Genomic DNA, 8,035 nt, shown 5'->3' on the forward strand with positions numbered 1-8,035 from the left:
GGGAAGGAGCCTGTGGGGAGAAGCCAACCTGCTGTGCTCCGGCGGAGAAGCGGAGCGGAGCGGAGGGAGGAGGAAGAAAGACGCAGGCAGGAGTGGGAATTGGGGTTTATACACCAACACCGCAGTGGCTGGCGGATCCATGCCCTCTCCCTCCTGGGCCGCCGCCCGCCAGCCCAGGCCCATGTTGGAGCCGAATATCCATCCAAGCCCAACGCATTTTTTCTGTTTAATTTATTTAATTTAAAGAGTAGAAGGTGTTTTCTCTAGTGTGTGCGACTACAGCTTAAATAAAAGTGCATTATTTACAACAACAACAACAACAACAATAAATATTGCACTAAAGAAAAAGACACATATGCTGCTAGCCCCCGAGCTCCGGTGCTCTCTATATTTGAACATTTTGAAATTCGTGTTTTTCAAGTTTCAAACACAATGTGAAATTTTTCCGCATACCCGTGGCAAGTTTTGGCAGAAATCTGGTGTTGCTTTGGGCTATAAAAAACAAATTTCTGCCAGTATATAGGAGAAAAACGGTGCCATTTCTGTCAGAAATTTCCCGTTTTTTGTATTTCCCAAAATAGAAAATACAAAAGTATTTCCTTTCCAGATTTTTACCATGCCATAGGGATGTGTGTATGTATTCACGTATTTGTTTTAAGATATGTTTGAGCAAGGAAGTGTGTTTTCCAAAAATTTCAAATACCAAGAGCCATGGGGCTTTGTAGCTGCAGGCACTTTTCATGGACCTTGCTCGATAGTGATAGTGGGTCTGGGCTTATAGGAAGAGGCGCACGACAAAATAAGATACAAATCTGATTTCTTCATCGTCAAATGTAGTCATCCAATTATTGAATGAATACTTCTCCAAAAAAAAAATTGATTGAATCTTGTTGCCATCAGGGAGGAATAATTGTTCAGTTAATCCCAAAGAAACAAATAACATATCTATTTATCCAGACATACATTTTATATACTTCATCATATATCACATGCATGCATACATTTGCCGCTGATTTTCGGACATATAACTCATCACTGTCAAGACCTAAGCAACAAATTAGAGCAACTCCTAAAAGCGTCTCTCTCTCCATCTTCAATCAACAAGTCCACAAGGATACACCACCCCAGCCTGACTAGCCTAGACTCCATCCATATGCATGCCCTCCAGCTTCAGATGCCTGCACATCAACATACATAAAACTCCACATAAAATCCTCCTTCCTTCCTCTTTACCAACTGCACCCAACACACATATGTATAGTGTCCAACTTACTTAGTTAATTCATCCGGGAAAAAACTGAAAGTTTGGCCATTTCATTCACGAGCATCTTGAGAAATCGCCATAACTTGCGCTCGTGTTTGATTTTATTCTGGTATAACATGGGAATAACCAATATTTCAACCTACCAAAGGTGTGCGCAAAATCAATTTGAATTTCACCCCTACATTTATTTATTATTATTAGTATATTATTGCACATTTAATTAACCACGCTCAGTTTCTTCACTCGGTATCTTAAGGCGTTGCTCCCAAAAGCCCCACTTGTTCCTTGCATTCTTTAGTTTAGGATCCTGCTAGAAAGTTTTCTGTTCCGTCCACCGATTCTTTCTGAGACCGGAAGCTTCTGGACTCAAATGCTTACTTGTGTGTGCCCAACAGATAATATCCTTAAGGAACTTGACTCAAATATTATGTATGATCCATGCTTTCTTAACAATGATCATTTCAACACAAAAGGTGACAACAGAGGCATGTGCAAAATTAAAAGGAAGGAGCCCGACTTTTATTAGTTTGTCATGAGAAACAAGGGTTTTCAGGAACACGTCACTGTAAAAGCCAGCGCTTACACAAAGTGTAAACATGAATGGTTAGCCTCCGCAATGCAAACGTAGTCCTCAAACTATCATGGATATAACATATGCAAAAAAAACAAAAGGAACAAAGAAGTAGGCAAGTAGCTAACAAATGCAGACTCATAAAGAGATATATTCCACAATATCCATAAGCTATATTTCCACAGGAAACAATTGGCAAAAAGGCAGGTAAAGGTAGCAAGGCCACCTCTGTAACTGAACAAATGAAATTAAAATACGGATATCACATGTTATATTTACAATGCAAGCAGACACTTGACTATATATTTGTTGTTTTCTGACAACAATATCAGGGATCAACTGAAGCAAAATGGAGTTTCTTCCTGGTATAAAAACAACTGGTGGTGTTCAACTAGTTTAGCTGCATTTGTCACTGATGCGATTCCAGTGTTCTGAGCACTGTCTGCGAGACTGAAGCAGCAAGAGCACCTGCAACAAGTTCGGTAGTTAGAAACGCTAGCAGGTAAGAAAGTACCGGCGAAGTGCAGACTGTCAAAGCTTGATTGTTGACGTTCTCTACAATTAATACTTCAGGAATTAACTGTGGAAGTGTGTTTATGTGTGAGAAATGGGCGGTCAACTTATTTACCTGGATTTGTGACCGATGAGATACCAGATACTTCCACACATGTTGTCAAGATGCTAACATAGTTTGCGAAGCTGGAGCAATAGGAGCACCTGCAACAAATCTGGCAGTTAGAATTGGCAGCAGAAAGCCAGGCGCTGACCAAGTGCAAAGAACAACATCAAGCAAACAACAAAAGAATGACAGAATGGAAAACTCCAGGGGAAAGTGTTCCCATAGTACCACAGATCTTTTAGAGATAGCCCCTATAGTAATAAATAAGGGCAAGCAATGCACATATGAACCAAACTGTAAGGGCTGGAAGTGGAACAGAACTTAGCACTACAAAGGTATTACAGGCTAATTGAACCAACTTCTTCTGTGATTCAACTAAAACTTTGGCCAATATATTTTCAAAGGAACCTTGGTTATTAATTATGATTTTTTGCAGGGTGGTTATTATTTATGGTTGATATACTTTTTGGAGGAAGCCATAAATAATATTAAAAAATATTAAAGCAATCCTAAGTGGCATATCAATGATTATTTTGGGACATCTAAACTACCACGCAGCAATGACATGCATTTGGTGATCGCTAGAAACAAACAATTCAGGGAAAGTTGTGACGCAAATGGAGGTTTGAGAATGACTGAGGGTGGTCAACAAAATTACCTGCATTTGTCAACGACAGGCCCCAGAATTTTTAGTAAGACGTGTTGCGGTACCAGACATGGTGTTCAACATTGGAGCACCAGGAACACCTGCAACGCATTCAACAATCAGAACTGAAATTTCCCTGAAATAAGTCTCTCATTGATTTCCCTGAAATTTTGTTTGCCTAGGTATCGTCGGAGGTGCCACGTCAAGGAACAAGACCTGCCACGACCTAAAACACTGGCCAAGATCTTCCTTAGGACCAAGAAGAGGTAAAATATGACCTTGAAACATGGCAAATTCATTCTGCTCTTGCTGGCTCTTTCTTGACCAACTCAACTCATGCAGATGCTCCATGTTTTGCAGGCTGCCTTCGTCAACTCGCAGTCACGACATAAACAGGGGTACAGTGCCCTATTTACAAGCATCTTATGATTAAGCAATATACTTCCTTGTAGATTCTATATCTGTGATGCTAAAAGCCATCGTTACTGTTGTTGGTGGCAGGATTGACAGACAAGACAAGGAAGTGGCACGCAGATCTTATTGGTAACACTAGGCTCTGCTCTTGTGTCCTTGTCTTGTTTACTTTGCACTTTACACATCTATAGCTTGCTCGACTTATTGTCAATCCAGATATATTTGGCAGCAAGCCGTGAGGCCCTTTGATTTTACTATTTCGAAAAACCTCTCGGATCATGCATGTATATGCATATAAACTGATCAACTTGTGTCATCTTCAGATGAAAGCTTGCAAGCTGGTCTGGAACTTCAATCAAGTGGGAAGGAAGGTAACCTTGGCTTAGTACAGTCATTTTTGTCATTATCTCCACTGCTTATATGTGCTCCTTACTAGCTCGGAATTCTAACATTCCAATAGGTCATCGAGTGGTTGACCAGTCTCATGCTATATCATGACAGTCAGTTTTCGGCTTTCTCTAGTGAGGTGCTCGTCCGGATGAATCAGGGCACAATCGCAATAGTTTTCCTGGTGCTACCTTAGCCGGTAAAGTGGAACGTAAGGCACCAAAACACAGGAGCCGGGCAAACCCAACATTTGACCAAAGACAATGATTCGGAGCTGATGCATATAAGGCCAAACTCGCGACGCCGAACACTCCCTAAGGTATTCGGTCTTGGTGGTATAAACCGGGCCTAAATAATGGCCTTTGTAAGAAGCCCCTTGTGTCCAGGTACGTGCATTGTTCTGGCGTTGCCACATGCCAAGACGTCAACATCCTTCTCAATGGTGGATATGTATCAACAAGAGACAGTAAAAAGGTTTACGCAGGGTCTTAATCTAAAAAGAATCCTTGGAGCGGGTCCCTGCTGCACGTCTGCGCCTGTGTCTCCGTTGTGCCGTATCCTGGACGGGTGTAGCACGATGATCGTCTGTAAAAGAGAGGAATTTAGGTGAAAAAGTTGTCGTGCAAAAAGATAGTTTTTTAAGGAAACCATGTATAATTCAAGATGAGGAGAAATTGCCACTTGTCTGTGCGCGTTGAGCCCCTTGTATTGACAAATAGGGGTGTGACCATTTATTCGGTATAAGTAGCGGCGCCAGACTCGATTAGTTGTGTCTGAGGTCTTGACGACCTATTGGATGCTTTCGCTGGTCCGGGCGCCTTTAGTGTGCGGCTGCCAAGGCAGCCTCACTCTCTTCGGCGCGCAGAGATCGCTTGATATTTTCGTGCACTGAAATGATGCCACGTGGACCGGGCATCTTGAGTGTGAGGGAGGCGTAGTGTGGTATTGCATTAAAGCGAGCGAAAGCTTCGCGTCCGAGCAGTGCTTGATAGCCGCTTTGAAACGGAGCGATGTGGAAGGTTAAATGCTCGCGACGGAATTTATCGGTGGAGCCGGATATAACATGTAGTAGGAGGGAGCCCGTACAACGAGCCCCTGGGCCTGGCGTTACTCCTTTTAAAGGTAGTAGTGCTATGGCGAATTTGTGTTGGGTCTAACCCCATCCCGCGGATTGTATCCTGATATATTAGGTTTAGGCTATTGCCGCCATCCATCAAGGCTCGTGTGAAGTGATATCCGCCAATTACTGGGTCTAATACCAGGGCAGCACATCCTGCGTGTCGGATACTTGCTGAGTAATCGCGATGGTCGAAAGTGATCGGTTGAGACGACCGGTGGCAGGACTTCGCGGTGACAGGCACTTGGGTATATTTTCCAGGGAGTGCCGTGTTGTTTTTTCCCTTGATCACGTGTAACACGTTTACTGTTTTGACTTCTGGTGGAAATTTCTTTTGTTCCCCCGTGTCTTGCTTGGGAGGCTCGTCCTCGTCTTCACTTGGTGTATCCTCCCCCTTGTGTACGGCGTTGAGCTTGCCGGACTGCTTGAAAACCCAACATTCTCTGTGGGTATGATTAGCAGGTTTACCAGGGGTACTATGGATCTGACATACTTGGTCCAGAATTTTGTTGAGGCTGGACAGTTCATCCCTGGTGCCTTTAGGGGGCGGCTTTTAACCTGGCCGAGAGCTTTTGAATCCGGCATTTACTGTCGTGCCCTTCGTGCTATCTTCTTTATTCCGGCGTTTGTTATTGCTGTTGCGCCGTGATTTCCTGTTTCCATCTCTAACTTCAGATGTACTGGGGTCGCTGGTGCTGCATCTGGCTAACCAGCTGTCCTCACCTGCGCAAAAGCGGGTCATGAGGTTTCTTAATGCGGCCATCGTTCTCGGCTTATTTTGGCCGAGGTGTCTGGCGAGCCATTCGTCACGGACGCTATGCTTGAAAGCTGCCAAGGCTTCGGCGTCCGGACAGTCGACAATCTGGTTCTTTTTAGTAAGAAACCTGTTCCAAAGCTTTCAGGCTGACTCTCCGGGCTGTTGAGTTATATGACTCAAATCGTCTGCGTCCGGAGGTCGGACATAAGTCCCCTGAAAATTTGCCCGAAAGGCGTCTTCGAGCTCTTCCCAACTTCCAATGGAGCTTTCGGGGAGGCCTTTGAGCCAGTGACGAGCTGGCCCTTTGAGTTTGAGGGGTGAGTACTTGATGGCGTGGAGATCATCTCCTCGAGCCATATGGATGTGAAGGATATAGTCCTCAATCCAGACGCCAGGGTCTATTGTTCCATCGTATGCCTCTATGTTTACGGGCTTGAATCCCTCTGGAAATTCATGGTCCAGCACCTCATCGGTGAAACATAGGGGGTGTGCGGCACCCCTGTAGCTGGGTGTACCACGTTGTTCGGATGTTTGTTGTGTTGCATTGTATGCTGGGGCACGCTTGTGTGGTCCATAGATGGATCTTGTTGCGCCGTCCTTTGGGTGCGAGCCCTCGCATGGGTCGCGTGTTGTATTGTGAGTGGCGTTATATGCCGCTCTGTGTTGATAGAGGGGTCGTCTATCCGACCAGGTGGCTGCTTTGATATTTGGTTGTGGGGGGTCTGAGGCCTCCTCATCGAATTCAGGTAGCAGTTTCTGCTTTGGGTAGCTCTTGGAGGGGCGATTGTCGCCGTACATCGCTGCTGTGTTGAGTATTTTACTCCATCTGATGTGGAGTGTGTCTTGCGCAGCCTTGAGCCTTTGCTTATGCTTTTTCAGACTCCTCGCGGTGGCAACAAGCCTTTTACGGGCAGTCAGCTGCTCCGGGTGCCTGTCCGGTGTTACGTCGTCCGGACCATTATCCTTGATAGGATTTGTTTGTTCGGTTTGATTATCCGGATTGACGTTGTCCGGCAGCGGTTCGCCCTGCTCCAGCGCTGGGTCTGTGTGATCGCTATTTCTGTCGAGGCGGGATTCGGGGCGGCGCTTGCGTCGCCGCTTTGACTGCTTTTCGAGGGAACAAGCCTTCGGTGCGTCCTTCCGCTCCTCGTCGTCATCTTTTGGTGCGTCCACCGTGTATACGTCATATGACGAGGTGGTGTTCCAGGGCCCAATAGGCGCTGGTTCTTCATCATCTCCTTCATCGGCGTCCATACCGTCGATGTCTTCGGAGTCGAAGTCGAGCATGTCGGTTAAATCGTCGATAGTGGCTACAAAGTGGGTGGTGGGTGGGCTTTGAATTTCTTCATCGTCCGTACCCCAATCTCGCTGACCGTAGTCCGGCCAGGGCTCTCCTGATAAAGAGAGAGACTTTAGTGATTTCATAATATCGCCAAAGGGCGAGTTCTAAAAGATGTCTGCGGCAGTAAACTCCATGATCGGCGCCCAATCGGATTCGATCGGCAGAGGCGCGAATGGTTCAGAGTCCGGAGAGGAGTCCGGCTCCTTGGAATCACGAGTCTCGCGGAGTGCGGGGCTGGTGTTTGGCTCGATCATCGTTAGGATCGCAGCCCCCGAGGCGGCGTCCAACCACCCATCCTCGATCAGTGCAGTTGGCTCCGAATTAAGGGTCAAAGCTGATGCGGGTGCGGCCTTTAGGGCACTGTTAGGCGGCAGAGCTAGATCATGCTCGTCGTGGCAGTGCGGCACGCTCGGCAGTGGCTCGAATCTGTCGAAGATCAAGTCCCCGTGGATGTCAGCCGTGTAGTTTAAACTTCCAAATCTGACCTGACGGCCAGGGGCATATCTTTCGATCTTCTCCAGATGGCCAAGTGAATTGGCCCGCAGTGCAAAGCCGCCGAAGACAGAGATCTGTCCGGGGAGACAAGTTTCACCCTGGACCGCATCACTATCGATGATCGTAGGAGCCATCAAGCCTGACGGCGATGACACAGAGGAACTCTCAATGAAAGCACCAATGTCGGTGTCAAAACTGGCGGATCTCGGGTAGGGGGTCCCGAACTGTGCGTCTAGGCCGGATGGTAACAGGAGGCAAGGGACACGAAGTTTTACCCAGGTTCGGGCCCTCTTGATGGAGGTAAAACCCTACGTCCTGCTTGATTAATATTGATGATATGGGTAGTACAAGAGTAGATCTACCACGAGATCGGAGAGGCTAAACCCTAGAAGCTAGCCTATGGTATGATTGTTGTTGTGTATG

The 8,035-nt window shown here is 46.3% G+C and overlaps 1 long non-coding RNA gene across 1 annotated transcript; it reads left to right on the forward strand.

Moving 5' to 3' along the window:
- Positions 1-3,280: 3,280 nt before the first annotated feature.
- LOC119298415 lies at positions 3,281-3,891 on the forward strand. The gene is made up of 4 exons (XR_005145855.1): positions 3,281-3,366; positions 3,461-3,498; positions 3,602-3,643; positions 3,838-3,891. It is a non-coding gene; the product is annotated as an uncharacterized LOC119298415 (long non-coding RNA).
- The last annotated feature ends 4,144 nt before the right edge of the window (positions 3,892-8,035 follow it).

The sequence above is a fragment of the Triticum dicoccoides genome, chromosome 5A (assembly GCF_002162155.2).
Source record: "Triticum dicoccoides isolate Atlit2015 ecotype Zavitan chromosome 5A, WEW_v2.0, whole genome shotgun sequence".
Lineage (NCBI taxonomy): Eukaryota > Viridiplantae > Streptophyta > Magnoliopsida > Poales > Poaceae > Triticum > Triticum dicoccoides.